This window comes from Notolepis coatsorum (assembly GCF_963971535.1).
Source record: "Notolepis coatsorum genome assembly, chromosome: 18".
Lineage (NCBI taxonomy): Eukaryota > Metazoa > Chordata > Actinopteri > Aulopiformes > Paralepididae > Notolepis > Notolepis coatsorum.
Genome location: NC_140182.1, coordinates 34,770,023 through 34,789,335, shown reverse-complemented (window position 1 = coordinate 34,789,335; position 19,313 = coordinate 34,770,023).

Below are 19,313 nucleotides of genomic sequence, written 5' to 3'. Positions count from 1 at the left end.
CCGCAGGAATTCCTGGCTCCACTGCCAACTCTGGCTACCTGGTAAAGGGGATTAAGGCTGCTTTATCCCTTAGTCAGGAATGCGGAATGGCTGAACTTCTGACCAAGTCAGACAGGGTTGACATTCAAAGCCTGTGTTCCAGGGTGATGCCTCCCGGCCTCGCCCCCCTCTCCACTCCGCACACGGCCGCTGGGTGGAAATCTGATCAAATCGATGAAATCAACAAAAGCGCCAACGACACCACCTGACTGCGGCCGCGACACCACGGAAGCCGGCGCAAAAAACACCCGAACGTGTCCTCCGGACGGAAAGAAAACAAAAACAAAAACAGATCGTGACCTTGGCACCCACTTGGCCAAAAGCCACGTATATCTACTTACGATTAAACCATGCATCAGCATCAAACGCTGTAAGCCTATCCTCGCCAGAGAGAGAGAGAGTTGAGTTGGAACAGGAAGAAGCGCGGCGTGCCCCCGCCATCTGTCCCACGCCTCCCCTCGACCTCGGGGCTATCATGTAGAAATAGCGTTCATTGATAGCATTCCTAAGTCATGACACCGTGCTCAAGGTGACTACCACTCCCAGGCAGCCCCCAGCGGTCTCTCACACTCAGGCCCATTCATGAAGCCTCCCAGCTGAGCGCAGCCGTGAAGCTGCATAGCGACATCCTAATCAAAACACGTAGGGAGACGGTGGGAACCGTATGAACGAATGAACACGGAGCTTGCAGTTAATATCTTTATCGTATTATACCTGCGTGCGGAGCTTCCAGTTAATATCTTTAAGGTATTATACCTGCGTGCAGAGCTTCCAGTTAATATCTTTATGGTATTAAACCTGAACGCAGAGCTTCCAGTTAATATCTTTATGGTATTATACCTGAACACGGAGCTTCCAGTTAATAACTCTATGGTATTACCATTGCATCAAACACTACATGTTATCAAGCAACTGGAGCCGCCTTCAGAGAACAACAAAGAAAAAAGCTCAACGTTTCTCCCTGAAGTCCAAAGTGGCAACGTGAGCGGCTCATGGGAATTGGCGCTGTGTGTGCAGGGTGTTGCAGTGTGTTGCAGGGTGTTGTAGTGTGTTGCAGGGTGTTGCAGTGTGTTGCAGGGTGTTGTAGTGCATGCAGGGTGTTGTAGTGTGTTGTAGTGTGTTGCAGGGTGTTGTAGTGTGTTTGCAGGGTGTTTGTAGTGTGTTGCAGGGTGTTGTAGTGTGTTGTAGTGTGTTGTAGTGTGTTGTAGTGTGTTGTAGTGTGTTGCAGGGTGTTGTAGTGTGTTGTAGTGTGTTGCAGGGTGTTGTAGTGTGTTGTAGTGTGTTGCAGGGTGTTGTAGTGTGTTGCAGGGTGTTGTAGTGTGTTGTAGTGTGTTGCAGGGTGTTGTAGTGTGTTGTAGTGTGTTGCAGGGTGTTGTAGTGTGTTGTAGTGTGTTGTAGTGTGTTGCAGGGTGTTGTAGTGTGTTGCAGGGTGTTGTAGGTGTTGTGTGTAGTGTGTTGTGTGTGTTGTAGTGTGTTGCAGGGTGTTGCAGTGTGTTGTAGTGTGTTGTAGTGTGTTGTAGTGTGTTGTAGTGTGTCGCAGGGTGTCGTAGTGTGTTGTAGTGTGTTGCAGTGTGTTGCAGGGTGTTGTAGTGTGTTGTAGTGTGTTGTAGTGTGTTGTAGTGTGTTGCAGTGTGTTGCAGGGGTTGTAGTGTGTTGTAGTGTGTTGCAGGGTGTTGCAGGGTGTTGCAGTGTGTTGTAGTGTGTTGTAGTGTGTTGTAGTGTGTTGTAGTGTGTTGTAGTGTGTTGTAGTGTGTTGCAGGGTGTTGTAGTGTGTTGCAGGGTGTTGTAGTGTGTTGTAGTGTGTTGTAGTGTGTTGTAGTGTGTTGTAGTGTGTTGCAGGGTGTTTGTAGTGTGTTGCAGGGTGTTGCAGTGTGTTGCAGGGGTGTTGTAGTGTGGTTGTAGTGTGTTGTAGTGTGTTGTAGTGTGTTTGTAGTGTGTTGCAGGGTGTTGTAGTGTGTTGTAGTGTGTTGTAGTGTGTTGTAGTGTGTTGCAGGGTGTTGTAGTGTGTTGTAGTGTGTTGTAGTGTGTTGTAGTGTGTTGCAGGGTGTTGTAGTGTGTTGCAGGGTGTTGTAGTGTGTTGTAGTGTGTTTGTAGTGTGTTGCAGGGTGTTGTAGTGTGTTGTAGTGTGTTGTAGTGTGTTTGTAGTGTGTTGCAGGGTGTTGCAGTGTGTTGTAGTGTGTTGTAGTGTGTTGTAGTGTGTTGTAGTGTGTTGCAGGGTGTTGCAGGGTGTTGTAGTGTGTTGTAGTGTGTTGTAGTGTGTTGTAGTGTGTTGCAGGGTGTTGTAGTGTGTTGCAGGGTGTTGTAGTGTGTTGTAGTGTGTTGCAGGGTGTTGTAGTGTGTTGCAGGGTGTTGTAGTGTGGTTGCAGTGTGTTGCAGGGTGTTGCAGGGTGTTGTAGTGTGTTGTAGTGTGTTGTAGTGTGTTGCAGGGTGTTGTAGTGTGTTGTAGTGTGTTGCAGGGTGTTGTAGTGTGTTGTAGTGTGTTGCAGGGTGTTGTAGTGTGTTGTAGTGCGTTGTAGTGTGTTGTAGTGTGTTGCAGGGTGTTGTAGTGTGTTGTAGTGTGTTGCAGTGTGTTGCAGGGTGTTGTAGGGTGTTGCAGTGTGTTGTAGTGTGTTGTAGTGTGTTGCAGGGTGTTGTAGTGTGTTGCAGGGTGTTGTAGTGTGTTGCAGGGTGTTGCAGTGCGTGCAGGGTGTTTTAGTAAAAAAATTATATATATATATTTTTTTTATCATTCCATTTGGGCTGTGGGGGGTGCTTAATGTCTGAAGGAGTCGACTGAAGGCTTCTTGTCCTCTGCAAAAGCATGCAATTGGTCCACTGATGGATACATCTTGATATTTGTCTAGTCTAGTGTGTTCATTAGATGGGGTGAAATCCTCTTTCAGTGCCTCTGTGCCTGTTTTCTTAGGCAGTTAGCCTCTGGTATGCGTGCCATTAGCGTTAGCCATGCTTCTAGGCCTCTTTTCTTTTGGAAAGAATGATACATTTTCTTTTTTTATAAAATAAATATTATATTTTTATAAATATATATATATATATATATATATATATATATATATATATATATATATATATATATATATATATATATATATATATATTTTTTTTTTGTATTCGACTAAGAGGTTGGCAGTCGACTACGGCTCCTTTCGACGACTAATCGACTAATAGGGGTCAGCCCTATGACAAACTTCAAATCCTCTTACCTTGACGATTAAAACCCTCCACAATTTAGTAAACAGTATACCCATGGCTGTGTTGATATTTTACGATGCCAGCTTGTGAGAATTCGTTGTAGCCACCCAACTAACGTTAATGCCATTCAGAATTTATTAACATAGCTACAACAACACACAGTAACGTTAATATAATTACATGCATCATTGTTTACAATGAACGGTGGGGCTAATCGAAAGGACTAGACACGGACAAGTTAAACAGCAATCAATTAATTTAATACAACAGGTAGTTCGAGCTGCACTTTCGTGCCTATATGACCGCACCACAGCCACAGGGATATACGGCTTTGACGAGCTCTCTCTCTCATGCCGATTAAATTCAGCAGCTCTTCCTCGAGTGCCTGTAGCTGCCTGCATTTGCACAACGGCATCCATCCCTGCTGCTAGCTAACGTTAAAACTAACCTAAAGTTAGTTGTTCACCAACAATCTCAACATTTGTATTTAGCGTCTGTTCAAAAACACAGAACCGGACGACACAAGCCGATAGCGATAGCATCAATAATACTTCTGGTCGGGGGGTTTCAAAATAAAAGAGCGACGTCTAATACACCGGAAAGACGTTTATTTTGTACATTATCTAACGTTAAAACGAACCTAAACTAACGTTACAACTAACCTAAAGTTTAAACTAACCAACTAACAAACGTAACAAACAAACTAAATATAACTATATTACACTATATACAAGAACACGAGCAAAAACAAACATAAACACGGCTATTATATGGGTTGTTATCAATGGGTTGGTTGAGAAGGGAAGTGTCATCTATCTAGGGAACCTAGCTACATACGGCCGTACAATGTTGCATAGGCTGCGCGTGGATGTTGCAGAAGCATAAAGGCAGAGTGTCTGCAACATTGTTGCGTTGTCGATGTTGTGTCCCAGTCGTGTCGCAGTTGCTCGAGCATGTAGAGCCCCTAATGGGGATCCTTAATCAAATATAAGAAAATATCCCCTCCCCTCTCCTCTCCTCTCCTCTCCTCTCCTCTCCTCTCCTCTCCTCTCCTCTCCTCTCCTCTCCTCTCCTCTCCTCTCCTCTCCTCTCCTCTCCTCTCCTCTCCTCTCTCCTCTCCTCTCCTCTCCTCTCCCCTCCCCTCCCCACTGTAGCCTGCTCCAGCTGACTCCTATCAGAGGGCCCAGTCTGTCAAGGTTAACAGCATACTGGAGTGGGGAAGGAAACCACCTCCTCCAGTCCTCTACTATGTGGGCAGATGCTGACATATAGACACACATGTAACACACAAATACATGCGCGCACCCACATACACAATCCCATACAAACACACACCCACACTCAATACACACAAACAAATGTATAAACACACACATACACACTCACGCACACACAAACAGCAACACGTTTCTAAAATGTTTCCACCTTTCTCTTGCACGTCTCCCTTTACCTTAGATACCAAGCTTTGGAAGTCTCACTGGTCTGTTGATTTCTAGAAGAAAGAAAAAAAACAGGGTAACCAAGGGAGGGATAGAGGGAGAGAGAAGGAGAGAGGGAGGGGAGAGAGAGAGTGACGGGAGGAGAAAGAGGGAGAGGGAAGAGAGAGGGAGGGGTGAGAGAGAGGGACGGAAGGAGAGAGAGGGAGAGGAAAGAGGGAAGAGAGAGGGAGAGAGAGGAGAGAGAGAGGGAGGGGAGATAGAGGATAGAGAGAGGGAGAGAGAGAAAGGAGAGAGAGGAGAGGAGAGATAGCGAAAGGAGAGAGAGAGATATAGAGATAGGGAGAGAGAAAGAGAGATATAGGGAGAGAGACAGAGACAGAGACAGAGAGAGAGAGAGAGAGAGAGAGAGAGAGAGAGAGAGAGAGAGAGAGAGAGAGAGAGAGAGAGAGAGAGAGAGAGAGAGAGAGAGAGAGGTGCCTCAGGTTCTGGACAGATAGAATGCCCTCCTCCTGGCACCAGGGGCCACTGACAGATGCCTGAGGCCTCAGAGAGCAGCCGGCTGCACAGGGGTTCAAAGATTCAACAAATTCCAGGGCAGCTCTCGGGGGGGAGGGCTATTTGTCGAGCGGCCACACAGAGCCAGAAAACTCCCAAGTATTTGAAGATGACATTTATAGGCAACTCATCAGGGATTATATTTATTTTATGATAAACCCTAATGGATGTAATTAGGTACTGATAAGCAATGAAGTAGTTACTGTATAGTAATAGCTAGGCAATTACTACAATGTCATTACAAATCAATAAATATTGATATAATAAAACCATGTTTAATTATACAGGTGAAGACCAAACAGGATGTGAAACAGTACCTATAGGCTAATTGATCTATCTCAAACCCGGCCACTCTTCTCTTGATCCTCCCATCACAACTGTTGCTTCCCCTGAGGGAAGAGCTGTGATTGGAGGATCAAGAAAAGAGGGGCGGGGTTCGAGATAGAACCTTAATAAGCCTGTTTGTTTGTTTTTGGAAAAGCCATGTATTTGAAGTTGTAACGTTATGCCCACCATACAGCACCTGAACGTACCTCTACTGTCTTCTTTAACCATACTGTACATTACATCAACCTGGCACCTTTAACACTATACTGCTCATCATAAACCTGACTTAAACATGGCTCTTTGTCTCAGGAAATCAATTATAAACCAAATCACGGGAAGAGACGTGGGTCGAATATGAAGAGTGGGAGTGATGGGGAGGGAGCGAGGAGGGAGGGGGTTACAAGCTGGGGCCCTAAAGGACTTCCTATTTGGGTGGCATTGGGTAGCTGGGGGTTGATACAGAACGGCAGGGAGTGTGTGCGTCTGTGTGTGTGCGGTGCTGCTGGTGTGTGTGTGTGTGTGTGTGTGTGTGTGTGTGTGTGGCCTGTCCAGATGGACCCCGGCTTGGTGTGGACGGACTAGGGTCATAACAGAAACTAGAGTATCAAAGCGGAGAGGGCTGCTCGCAGAAACTTGGCACTTTCAAGTAGCACTTATCCGGGGGTATCACATAAACTTAACCCTGCTGTCAGGACGGCCGGCTGGAAGGAAACGAGGTGAGGGTCATGACCTTGAAAGCAACGGGGTCAAACGACGCCGGCCGCTGCTGCTGCTGCTGCTGCCGCGCGGAGCCGGTCGCAAGGTAAGCCCCCCACCGGCCCTCGGACCGGGCCAGATGGTCGCAGAACCCGAGTCCGGCTGTGGGCCCCGATGGAGCCGCGCACGCGGGGGGGGGGGGGGGGGCTCGTCTCCCCCGACCCGTCTGAAGCCCCTCGTCGACCCGCGCGGCGGCAGACGGATGCATCAGTAACAGGACGACAGAAGAGAGGGACCACACACACACACCGCCCCCGTTTATGTTTCCGCTAAATCCCAAAACTCATAAATGTCAAAATTAGAATTGAAAAAAAATATTTGAAAAAAAAGAGAGTGAGAGAAGGAGGAGGAGAACTTAGTTAACAGAGATGAGAAGCCATATGTTTTCTAACGACGGGAGAAGGGGGGGGGGGGGGGGGGTACAGTAGCTGGTGGGGTTTGGGGGCCCTTGTTAAGTCCACTTGGCGGCATACAGTTGTATGTTTGTAAAGCGCTATCCGAGCGGAGAAGACAGTTGTCTTGTTTGTTGTTTCAGTTAAACACAAAGACCACAGAAGAAGCGAGACCAATTTTTTTTCCATCTTCCTGGTTTCCTTTTCAGTCCTACAGCTCCGACCAAATACAGGCCAGTGAGAGTTATGTCATTAACCGCATTGCCAACAACACAAGTAGTGATACATCACTATTATGCTCCAACATCACCGTAGCAACGAAAGTAACAAATGAATGACATAAAAAACGTGTGCACATCTCCTTCGCACACACACACACACACACACACACACACACACACACACACACACACACACACACACACACACACACACACACAGTCTTTCTATCAGGGAAAACATCTTGAATGAAGCAATATCAGCTTTAAAACGCTATTCTAATGGCACTGCAAATGTAATTTTCCAAATAACAACTCCTAGTGTTTGTATAACCTTTTTATTTATTTTTTTGAGAACGAATTTCACTTGATTGTAAATGACAAAATAATTTCTCATCGTCGGGCGCCGTCTATGTGGGCCGCATGCCTTTTCGATTTCACTGCGAGCTCTGTTTTCAGTGGAGAGTGAAAATAGTTCTAATGACTGTTTTGGGTCCGGCTTCGTGACTGACAAGGTAGGATTACAGTGTCTGGTCTCGTTCTACAGCCCAGGGTGCATCCGACTGCTTAAAGATCCAGTCAGCGATCTGAGACAGGAGGGCCGACGTCCCCCAAAAGCCAAGTGTGTTGTGATACAAATCCATGCATCGTGCCACATAACCGTAGTAGTTTATTGGCAAGGCTACACTGTCACAGTCTAACTATAAAGTAGGGAATCTCTGCATGTGGCTTGTCGCATGTCTGTGACTCGCATATCTGTGGCTCGAGAATCCTTCATCCGATCAGTTTCACGCTCAGCGGGTGTATTGATGAGGATCGAAGTGCAGTGTCGAATGTGTGTAGTTTGGCCAGATGGTGGCGCTATAACAACGAACTTTACATTTTGGCCCGTAACTCTCAGAAACAAAATAATATTTTTCCGGGATTATGTGGGGCCACGTAAGACGTGCTCATTTGCGAATTATTTTTTGGTACAGAGCATTTTATTAAATTTCTTTTACAAAAAGAATCTCCTGAATGCTTTGTACTATTGCAACCACATTTAGTGGAGTTGTGTAGATATGACGTTTGAATGGCAAATTTGGTGTCATTTCGCAAATAGGTGGTGCTATAGCAGCATCATAAGTTTAAATCTGTCCTTCTCCGGAACCGTTTATCCCATCGGTGTCACACTCGGTGGCTGTATTGCTGAGGGTCTGAGTGCAGTGTTGAATGTGAAGTTGCGTTCTGGAGAACGGTGCATGCAGCAATACCAAGGTTCTGCACAATGTTATAAGCAGCAATACCAAGGTTCTCCACAACGTTGTAAGCAGCACTTCCGGGGGACAAGCAATGGGCCCCGAACTGGCGGACGGGTACGTTTGGTGATTTATTTAGCCTAGATCCTACATGACAGCGAAATAACAAAGAGAAAAAAATGTTTGGTGATAAGCTCACTTCTGACTTTGTTGCAGATATACATCGCTGAGTCTACCTTTACGGAAGGAGCAATCATGTTGTCGGAGGAGGAAAGCCCCCTTTCCCCTCCTCTAATCCCCGCCTGATCCCCTGTTCTACCCTCTGCACACTTCAAACCCCCCAGCCTGCAGCTCAACCTGAGGCCTCCTGCCCACTGCCATTACTGCTCCACACACACGCACAAAGACACACTCAGACACACATGCACGCACAAAGACACACACACACACACACAAACACACACGCATGCATGCACAAAGACACACTCACACACACACACACACACACATGCATGCACGCAGAAAGACACAGTCACACAGGTTCATGAAAGTGTCTTATTCCTGATCACACTCCTGGATCAACGCTCTCCTGGAATGATGTGGAAATGAACTGGGAGAAGACAGAGACAGGGGGAGACTATCTCATGATGACTGGTAGTTAATGTATAGGGAAGATAATGCACACACACAGACATGCACACACAGACACGACTAAACTAACAGCACACTAATCATATACAGGCACAGACAAATCTCTCATCAAATTCCGAGAACCACAGTAGTGGTTGGACTAGTATCCTCCATAAGACCTCATTATTTCAGGTATGGAAAAGATTTATCTGAATGAGAAGTAGGCTTGGTCTGATGCCCAGAATCATCCGATATCTGCTTTCTAGCATCACAACTTCCTCTCTGATTCAAGGACAATAGAGATGGGCAGAGGAAGCTGGGAGGTACGAGCCAGAGATCAGATTTCGCCCCGGGTGGATTTCAGTTACTGTACATCCAGCCTGAATAGCAAAGCTGAATATTAGGGTATGACCGATATATCGACCCTGATATTATGTCGGTCGGATATAGGATTTTTCTTTTCTTTTTTTACATAATTGATATCGGCCGATATCGAATTCCTATTGGCCAACATTACTACCACCTTTGTGTCGACTCTTTAGCTAATTAGCTCTCCCTTTCTTCCTCCTTTTTATCTCCAATTGGTTCTTTCTTCATCCACAATGTCTTAATTTGTCAAAAGACCCTTATATAGCCTATAACTAAGACAGAGTTTTTATGTCATCAGAATCCTCTATTATAATTTATAAGGTGTGCTCACCGCATCCCTCATTATCTGCATAATTTTCCCATATCCATCATGTTTCCCATATCTAGTGTTTATATGCCAAACTGCCACACTACCAAAAGGTTAACCCTTTCACTGCGACAATACACATAAGGTTAACCCTTTCACTGCCACACGACAGCAGGTTAACCCGTTCACTGCCACACTACAGAAGGTTAACCCTTTACTATCACACTACCGACGGTAGTGTGTGAAATCCTCAGCTCTGATCGGTCTACTTTTGTGGTGCCTTCAAATGGGGTCGTGTTTACAAGAAGAGTCCATGTGAACGACCCACTGTTGTGGTATTCATGATTTTTGGAACACCCAGGGTTCAAATTCTGCTGCTGAATTCTTTTTAAATGGAAGTTTGTTTTGTCGTGGAGTTATTGTACATTTAGTCTTTCTTAGTAAATGATTAATACATCTGTGGAAAATGTTGATATTCCCAACGGTCTCTTCGTTTCTTCTCTGTCATTATGCCTTTGCATTTAGCCTCGGTGGCTTTCAAGACGCCTTGCCCAGTTGCCTAGCAATGGTGTCCTCACGACTTTAACTGCTTGAACGCCGAGCATATTGCGCACTCGACTTCCCATGTCGAGACCACAAACTTGTGACTTCCATTTTAAGGCAGCCGAGTTGGGCTGAGATGGTCTATATGCAAAGATTACCAGTATTTTGGCAGGGTAAATTCAAGCTAACTCCATGTTCATTTAGGCTAGAAACAAAAACAGAATAATCACATAGAACTGATCGTTAAGTTCAAGTAGGCTATATGTAGCATTACAATGTGTTGTTATGTCCATTTACCATTTAGGCTAGTGCCTGCTGGGAACGCCATGCACTTTTAAATGTACTTTAAATGTTTTATGAGTATTACATTAACCATATGTTAATTTAAAGAAAAGCTGTGTGTTAGGGTTTGTGTGTCTGAGTTCTTGTTGCCATTGGAACAACCTTTGAAGAAACTTTGAAATGGTTTGAAAACGCTTTGAATAGGCTACTCGCTGTCACCATAATGTGGTCTTCTTTTAAATTAAAACATGTGCCATCAGTTTGTGCACATTGTTGACTTAAAATGCTGCCAAGCGTGAACTCCTTGACATCTTTAGGCTAGACTTCACTAGTTAGCGTAACTACCGTTTGAACATGCTCGCCCACACCCATGGATTAATGGTTCTCGATGAAGCATTATGCCGGCACATTCCGATTTTCACATCGGCAAAATGTCTTGTTATTTATGATGATAACATTATTTTCTGTAAGGATGCCATGGAACAGGCCTTGGGGAATCACACGCTTCACCCCATCCGGTGCATTTAAAAAACGCAGGGGGTTGATTTGTTTTATGTTTGATTGACAGCCCAAAGTACCTGTGCATTTACATGTTCTCTTATAAAGATGATTGAATTTGATCGTTGAATTATATGTATACATTTTTTTTGGTGTTCGCCCTCAAGTGCAGAATGACACAACTAACTAATTAGAATTTCTTTCCAGGAAGAGGAAGATTTCTTTAGATGAAAAAATATATATACGTATATATTCTTTTTTTGGGGCATATAGTGATAACTATAGGTGCAGACAGAAGGTTTGAATTATGTAATTTCATTAACACTTTGAGTGCCAGCAGGGGGCGCACGATTTATCGCTTGAATGCCAGCCTTTTTGGACTGATTTTCCGATATTTCATGATGTTCGCGGAGCTATTTCTATATTCTATATTATGGCTATGTGTCTAATACGCCCGTCGCTTATCAATGACTTGCTTGCAGTCAACATGTACGAAACGGATTGTTTTTTCATCTGTACATTTCCATTTTATACCGTTTTGAAATACTGAAGTTTTTGGAAATTACTAGAAAAAAAATAAGATTCCGTGATAATAGCTCTTTACTGGAATACACACAACACATTGTCATTTTCCGGCTGATTTATGAATCGTTTTCAAATAAACGCTAGATTATCGATAGTATATGTGTATTTATGCACGCTAGAGAAGCGGGCTGAAAAATCGATTATCTAATGCCCTGCCTGGTGTAACGGTACGCGGATACGTACTGTACCGCCTCAATGTGGTCCTCCGGTACAGTACGGGCTGTGCACCGAGCGATTGCAACGGTATGGAATATGGAACCTTTTTTGCGGAACGTAAATCCCCCCGGCCCTAATATAATGTGCACAACTAACCGGATGTTGTTTGTTCATTCCACGCAGCGCGCAGCTACACTGAACGAGAGCTGTAATTCAGCATAGCATATTAGCCTTAGTATGGCGAGTCAATACTAACTGACAAGCCAGTTATTGTTCAACTTTATTGCGAACTTTATCACGCATTTGAAACGGCATCACCCGAATGTGAATATCACTGTCTGGTACACGGAAGAAACATATCCTAGTGCAAACCCAGCTCCCCGTTGCAATCCGTTGCATTCAAGCAGCATCTCGCTATTAATTCACACCGGACCAAAGCAATAACAAACGCCATATGTGTTTTTATAGCAGCAGATCTGCGACCATACTCCGTTGTCGACATAGGCGGCGCGTATATAAGGCCAGGGGAGGCTATGCCTACCCAGAATATTATGCTCGGAATCTTGAAATGTATATAATATGTGCGCAGGCTGCTGGCTATTGTGTGTGTCTTGTGCTGCAGCCGGCTGGCCGAGGTGTCAACGACGAAGGTGTCAATCGGTGGCAGCGTTTAACATTCCAGGTACAGGCAGTAACCAATCACGCATAGGCTCAGGTTAAATAATGTAGCCAATCACATCATTCACATGATCATCCTGATCCCGTATTTTTCCAAGGCATAAACAAAGCAATTTAACTACCGATCACCTGAGGCTGTATGTTGTTTTATATTGGCAAACAAGGGCTTGCTCTAAGACAGGGCTATTCAACTGGCGGCCCGTGGGCCAGATCCGGCCCGCGGGATGATTCTGACCGGCCCGCCAAAGATTACATGATAATAAAAAAAAAATAAAAAAAAATAAAAGAACATTTTCTTTTAATATTTTTTTTTTTTTTACTTTTTTCTTTTCATGTCAACGTTAACACGCACAATTGAGCCAAAAGTCACTCAATTAATGACAGATTTCATTGATAAATTGAGGGACAACTTTGCAAGTCGATTTGATGAATTTGACATGTCCAGAGAATTGATGCATTTTGTGAGCAACCCATTTGCCAATGTAACTGCTATTTCCACAAAAGGACAAGAGTTCCTTGCATCACTTCACATTGATGAAGGTCTCCTGCAACTTGAAATAATTGACATGCAAGCATCATCTTCTCTGAAGCAGGCACTTGAGAATGAATCCACCACAACATTTTGGATAAAGTGTATTCATGTCAAGACATTCCCCAAAATAAAAACGCTGGCAATATCTGTGCTAACAATGTTTGGCTCAACATACACCTGTGAATCCAGTTTCTCTCACATGAATGCCATTAAAACAAGCAATGTGCCTCCTTGACAAATGAGCATTTGCATCACTGTTTGCGGGTAGCCCTAACTTCCTATGAACCCTCTTTCTCTGCCATTGCCCAGTCAAAGAAGTGCAATCGCTCTCATTAGATGTGTGTATGTAGGCTAGGCCTGTCTGCCCCCCACCCCCCTGATGTTTGAGAGTTAAGAGTGGACAATAAGTGCTAATAAGATGCTGTGATTTGCTGTTGTTGCACAGACATGAAGCACTTTTTCATAAGCTCAGCTGCACTATAAATGTGTTTTTTTGTTCAAGTGTCAATGTTAGAATGTTCAGATGCACATCATGCACTTGTTTGTTTTTTATTTTATTTTTATATTGAAATGTTGAGGAGGAGATGTTGCAGTTGTTGCACAGTCATAAATGAAGCAGTTTTTGCAGGAGATGTTGCAGATGTGGCACATAAATTAAGCACTTTTTTTGAAAAGTATACTACTTTTGCAATGTAGTTAAATAAAAGTTGTGAAAATGTGGTTGCGTGTTGTGTCAAGTGTACATATATTCATAGCACGGGGAGGCGCCGTGGCAGTCCGGCCCCTGGCCCCTTGGGTTTCTGACAATGTGGCCCCCTGAACAATTTAGTTGAATAGCCCTGCTCTAAGAGGACATGATGAGAGTCCGAGTTCATCAAATCGTGGAAACTTTTTAGAGCTACTGTATGTACATTGTTTTCAAAGCATGATGAGATCTAAATTACGAAAAACTTTCCCTTCATTGCAACTTGTGATTCAAGTTGTGAACGGTCTTTCTCACCAAGACGGAACGTCGCATTTATCTGCATTAAGGTAAGACAATGGTTAATATATTATTGGATGCCTTCATTTGAACACTTAATTTGCACTATATGAAATTAGTGGGGCTCGCTGTAGTAGCCTAGTAGTGTGTGTGTATATGAAATCAGAACCTGGACAGCATCATTTGCGTGCAACCAAAAATAAAAGGTCAAATTTTCCGCGATGCGCGCGGGGGGCGTTCCCTGAAAAAGCCTACCCGGACCTAAAGCCCACGCGCCGCCTATGGTTGTCGAGAACACTAGGTTTAAGCACATGTTAAAAGTAATATAGCCCGCTACCTAGTTCTCTCTCGTCATTAGGGGGACCCTGATGTAAACAAGACAAACGTCTTTCTCTGGTCTGCATCCCCTTAACACTTTGATTGCCACTCACGAGTTTTCTCGGATTTATAATAGTTACGTTGAAAGCCACTCACGCGATTTCTCTGATTTTTATTTTTTTTTTGCGACCTGAAATCATATTGCATCACACGAGCCTACCCTAGCCTACCCAAGAGCCGCCGGCGATGAGATGTGGAAAAAAGCGCCCCCTATCGTCTCCCAGATGACATCAGGGATTTTGGAATGGACTCAATGAAAATGGATGGGGAAAAAAATCCTGTACTCCACATTTTCCACTCCACTGATGCAGCCGGGGTTACCAGAGTTCATTATGGATCCTCTGAGCGCCGCGGATCATGAGTTCTACTGTATACACGTTAGATCTATACACTTATCGATTTTTTCGAATGGTGATCAGGAATTGGAATATACCAGTTGGATACCATCTGATGTCAGGTAAGGAATCTATGTTATCAGTGTTAGGATAATCAGACTCGTTTTGATGAAGATATAAGCTGTTTTGTGAAATGTGCTCTATCGGTTTCACTGTAAAATCCATGAGGAAATGAAAACGGCTATTATCAGCGCGCGGCTCGAATGGGCGTGCGTGTACGTATAATATTGATCATCTAGCGTTTATTTGAAAACGATTCATAAATAGGCCAACAAATATCAACGTTCTGGAATATTCCAGTAAAAGACGATTATCACAGAATGGGCTGTTTTTTACCTCAAAACGGGTGCTTTTCAAAATGCTCTCAAACGGAAATGAAGTGACCAATCTGCCTCGACAGCACTGACTGGAAAATGATTCTTTGATAAGCGACGGGCAGATTAGACACAGCCATAATTTCAAACATAAATTCGGCGATATTAACGTTAACATTGAAGTGGATGGTGGCATTCAAGCACTAAGTCGTGCACCCCCTGGTGGCACTGAAAGTGTTAACAATTGTGTGTATTGAGCCGTACTGTATTGTACACATTCTGCAATCTGTTAAATAAAGTTTTCATTCATTCATTCATTCTGTATTTCAGCCAGCAAGTCATACCACCAGCTCTGTATAAACTAGGGCTCCCCTTTCATGACTGTGATGCAAGCCCTGCCCCTGTATTCAAGCATCACAGTCATGAAAGGGGTTATGTATAAACAAGCACACGCTACAGTTGTCCACGACTTATCATCCAAGGCATCTGCTATATAATAATCTTCAGATTTACTTAAGTGTTATTAGTAGGTTACAGCAGTAAGCATTAGTTTGCTCAGTCAATTATGGCCAATTCGTTTTATATTGTTTAATACAGTTAAATAAATAGATAAATGAAAAGCAATCATTTTTTGTATCCCCCCCCCCTCCCCCCGAACCGTGACTTCAAAACCGAGGTACGTACCGAACCGTGGATTTTGTGTACCGTTACACCCCTACCGCACACACACACACACACACACACATTGGGGGGACACGTTGAGATATGTGAAAAATACATCTGATTACCCCAAGACTGGTAACATAGATTCCTTACCTCACATCAGATGTTCTGCAAAAAGATTATTCCGATTCCTGATCGCCATTCCAAATATCGATCATGTTTATTGATCCAACGTTACAGATAATCCACGCTGCTCTGAGGGTCCACACTGAATCCAATCGTCTCCGGTTACATGCCTGAGAAGTAAAATGTGGATTCCGTTTTTTTCTTCTTCATGCATTTCCATTGAGTCCAAACCAATGAGTGCATTACCATCCGGGAGACGATAGGGGGCGGTATTTTCCCTGTTCGAGCTCATATACAGTCCCAATGATAACGTGAGGCTAGATTGATGAAAAATGTATGGATATCGCTAATAAAAGCAATAACGATTAAATAACGAGATTTCTCGTACCTGGCACTCAACGCATGGCATAAAATCACGAGATTTCTCGTGGCTGGCACTCAATGTGTTAATGACTAAACCAAGCCTTTTATCTGCAACTGCACAGAAAGCTCCAACTAAATTAATGGATGATAAATTAATGAAAACATGCACCACATTGGAATGTTGATTCAAGATTCAAATGCAAAAGCCTTATTGTTTGGGGGGGGGATTAACATTCTATGGATTGTCCCGACATGAGCCCGAGTGTTTACAGACCACTAGATAAGATTGTGGACAAAGACATCCTATATTCTTTTCAGTTCAACAGGAACTGTGGTCACACTCTTTCCTAATCGTTTCCTCTATTCAACCTAGTGTGTGTGTGTGTGTGTGTGTGTGTGTGTGTGTGTGTGTGTGTGTGTGTGTGTGTGTGTGTGTGTGTGTGTGTGCGTGCGTGTGTGTTCGCTGTTTTCGATATTTGGCAACATCTAATGAAATAGCCTCTTACAAAACGATCACTTCGGTGATGATTGGACAATAACCGGCGATTAATCCAACTGTCGAGAGGGTACATTAATCGCTGTTCCCGATACATGTTTCATTCCCAGACAGCTGGCTCCTCCTCCTCTTCCTCCTCTTCCTCCTCCTCCACCACCACCAAGTCAGTCGGTATTGAGCTGTTGTGGTGGATGTTAAGACTCAATACAAACACCCTGAAATCCGAATCCTGAAATCCAACATGACTGGATGCTGCCATGGAGAGACACAGATTGTATCCTTCAATAGCAATAAACACAGGATCCCGTCCACACCTGTTGACCTACTCAGGATTAAAAGGAGCCCTCAGCTATACTTTTGGAAACAAACATATCGTTTTGGGCACAACAACACCACCGGCGCTTGCTAGCTCGCTCGGTCGCTCTGGCGACATACCTCACAGAGAGAGCCAGAAAAGAAAAAGAAACAACAAGCTAATTATAAAAATATCATTTTTGTTGTAGCTTAAATGCTGTGAGGCCCCTCAGTTGCAAAATTACAACATCACTTTTAGCTATTTAAAGAAAAGTCTGTAAATGTTTTTTTATTTTTTTTTCACATTTACGTTCAGCCTTACAATGCTATTCTGGCCTCTGAAGTTGCTAATGTCAATTTAATATGGGCATCACAGGGTTAACTGAGGAGTTGTACGTATTCACATGTTGCTATAGTACCTAGCTTGATTGGCCAAAGTTACTTACTAGTCATTTGTTTGTCACTGGGAAATGATTATGCTCTTTTCTTCTCTGCTCGAGCTGCTGTCATTCTTTGGCGTATGACGTTGCAAACGTCCCACTCGTCACTCTGAAGGGTGCGCTGTCAGTGGCGATTTTACCACTGGGGCACCAGGGGCATGTGCCCCCCCTGAAATCTCAGGTACCCCTGAGGTGCCACCCCAGATTTTTTTCTTTTTTAATAATTTTTTTTATATAAAAATAAATATAATGTTAACACATTCGGGGCCATTTGGATCCATCTAATATCACTCTAGACGGCCAGCATTTCTAAACAGACTTGCATAATCCGTGAGGCTGTTTGTAGAGCTAAATCTATACTTTATAGTATTGCTATCTGTCCATTCTCATTGTCAATTGAGACCATAAACCGTCCCTTCAAAATGGCTTAAAGAAATAACTTTTTCATCAATACGTTCTCATTTTATAAGCGTTATATGGGATTTGGACTAGTATATTTCCTGGAAGGCGAGATACAGGCCACTAAGCTAATAACATTAAATCGAACAGCGTTTCGGCTATACAGAAGCTAGAGTTAGAAATCAAACTGCATATGATCGATATGATGGTCCACCATGAATGCATGAAAGGGGGGGGGGGGCGGGGGACGTCGTTTCTGATTATTGATTACCAATAACCGCGTTAGCCTCAGTAGCCACATTCGCTGATCGGGTGGATGGTTATCATAATAAGGCCTGATCAGCATGTAATTTACGTGAAAAAGATCTTACCGTGGGCCGCGGTAAAGGCCAAAGGATTTCCCAGTTATCGATCACCATCTGGTAGATCGATATGTCCATTGGCTGATGATATATTCCTTTACTGCACACTGAAATCTGCGTCCCAAAACGTATTCCGTGTAACAGGCTACAGGCATAGTTTCAGGTTAGCAGAAAACTACATTGGAGATCCAGAAAAAACAAGACAACTTCTGCCACAGGGAACACTGCATTATCGAGATAGCGCCCCTAAGAGGATCTGGCCGGTAATGCACTTTTTCAAATTCAAAGAGTAGGGTACTTCTGCAGTGCCGCTCGGTGACATCGAGTAGGATATTACAATGGAATAAAAGCTAAAACAACCTTACCACGGACATGTCCGTGGTTGGTCCTCAACCGTTGGATCCGAAACACGGACATCTCCGTGGTTGGCCGGGAAACGGTTAACAATCACTTTCCATCACAGACCGAAAATCTAGTTTTGCTTACATGTGTCTAATGTGACTTATATCCATGCTTATATATTTCACATTAGACTCCTCACTATGCCTGCGACAGGCAGCGTGATGTGTGCGTCATCTATCTGAAGCGGCGAGCATATAAAAAAGCTGCCATTAAGCGCTGGCACGTGGACTGGTGGCAGTGGTGGTCACTCACAGGTGTGTAGAGTAAGGTGGATGACTGAGTCAGAGTGGTGCTAAATTTTTTTTAACACAATGTCGATGAGAGAACGCGATAAAGGGTGGAAATTTGGCTCCGGGAATTTACAACGAAAGAAGGCAAAGAAAAAAGAAGTGTTCAATAACTCGATGAGAGGTTCGTTGGATAAATGTATCACAAAAAACAGCGACCCGACCGAAGCAGCCACAGCCACAGCAGGGCCTCGTGGGGGGAAGAAGCTAGCAGCACCAGGGCTGCCCCCAGCCCCATGGAATACTTAGTTATTGCGACTTATTGAAAGAAAAAAACAAAGTGGAGCTGTCGTCAACACCACCCATGACATGCTGGTGCTATTAAGGCCATACAATGATGCGTTCGTTGATTTGTATAAACTTGTGTGCATCTCAATGACATTGCCCGTCACATCAGCTGCGCGTGAGAGGAGCTTTTCTTGCTTACGCCGATTAAAGACCAATCTGAGGAATAGAAGCGGAGACGCTCGAACCAGCAACCTGGGTCTGCTGGCAATCAGTTCCAGAAGGACCAAAGAATTGGACGTCAATGCAGTGATCGATCACTTCGCTGCAAATCACAACAACAGGCGGATCGTTCTCCTGTGACTGGTGAGTACCTACCAGTCTTTGTTGACACACACACACACACACACACACACACACACACACACACACACACACACACACACACACA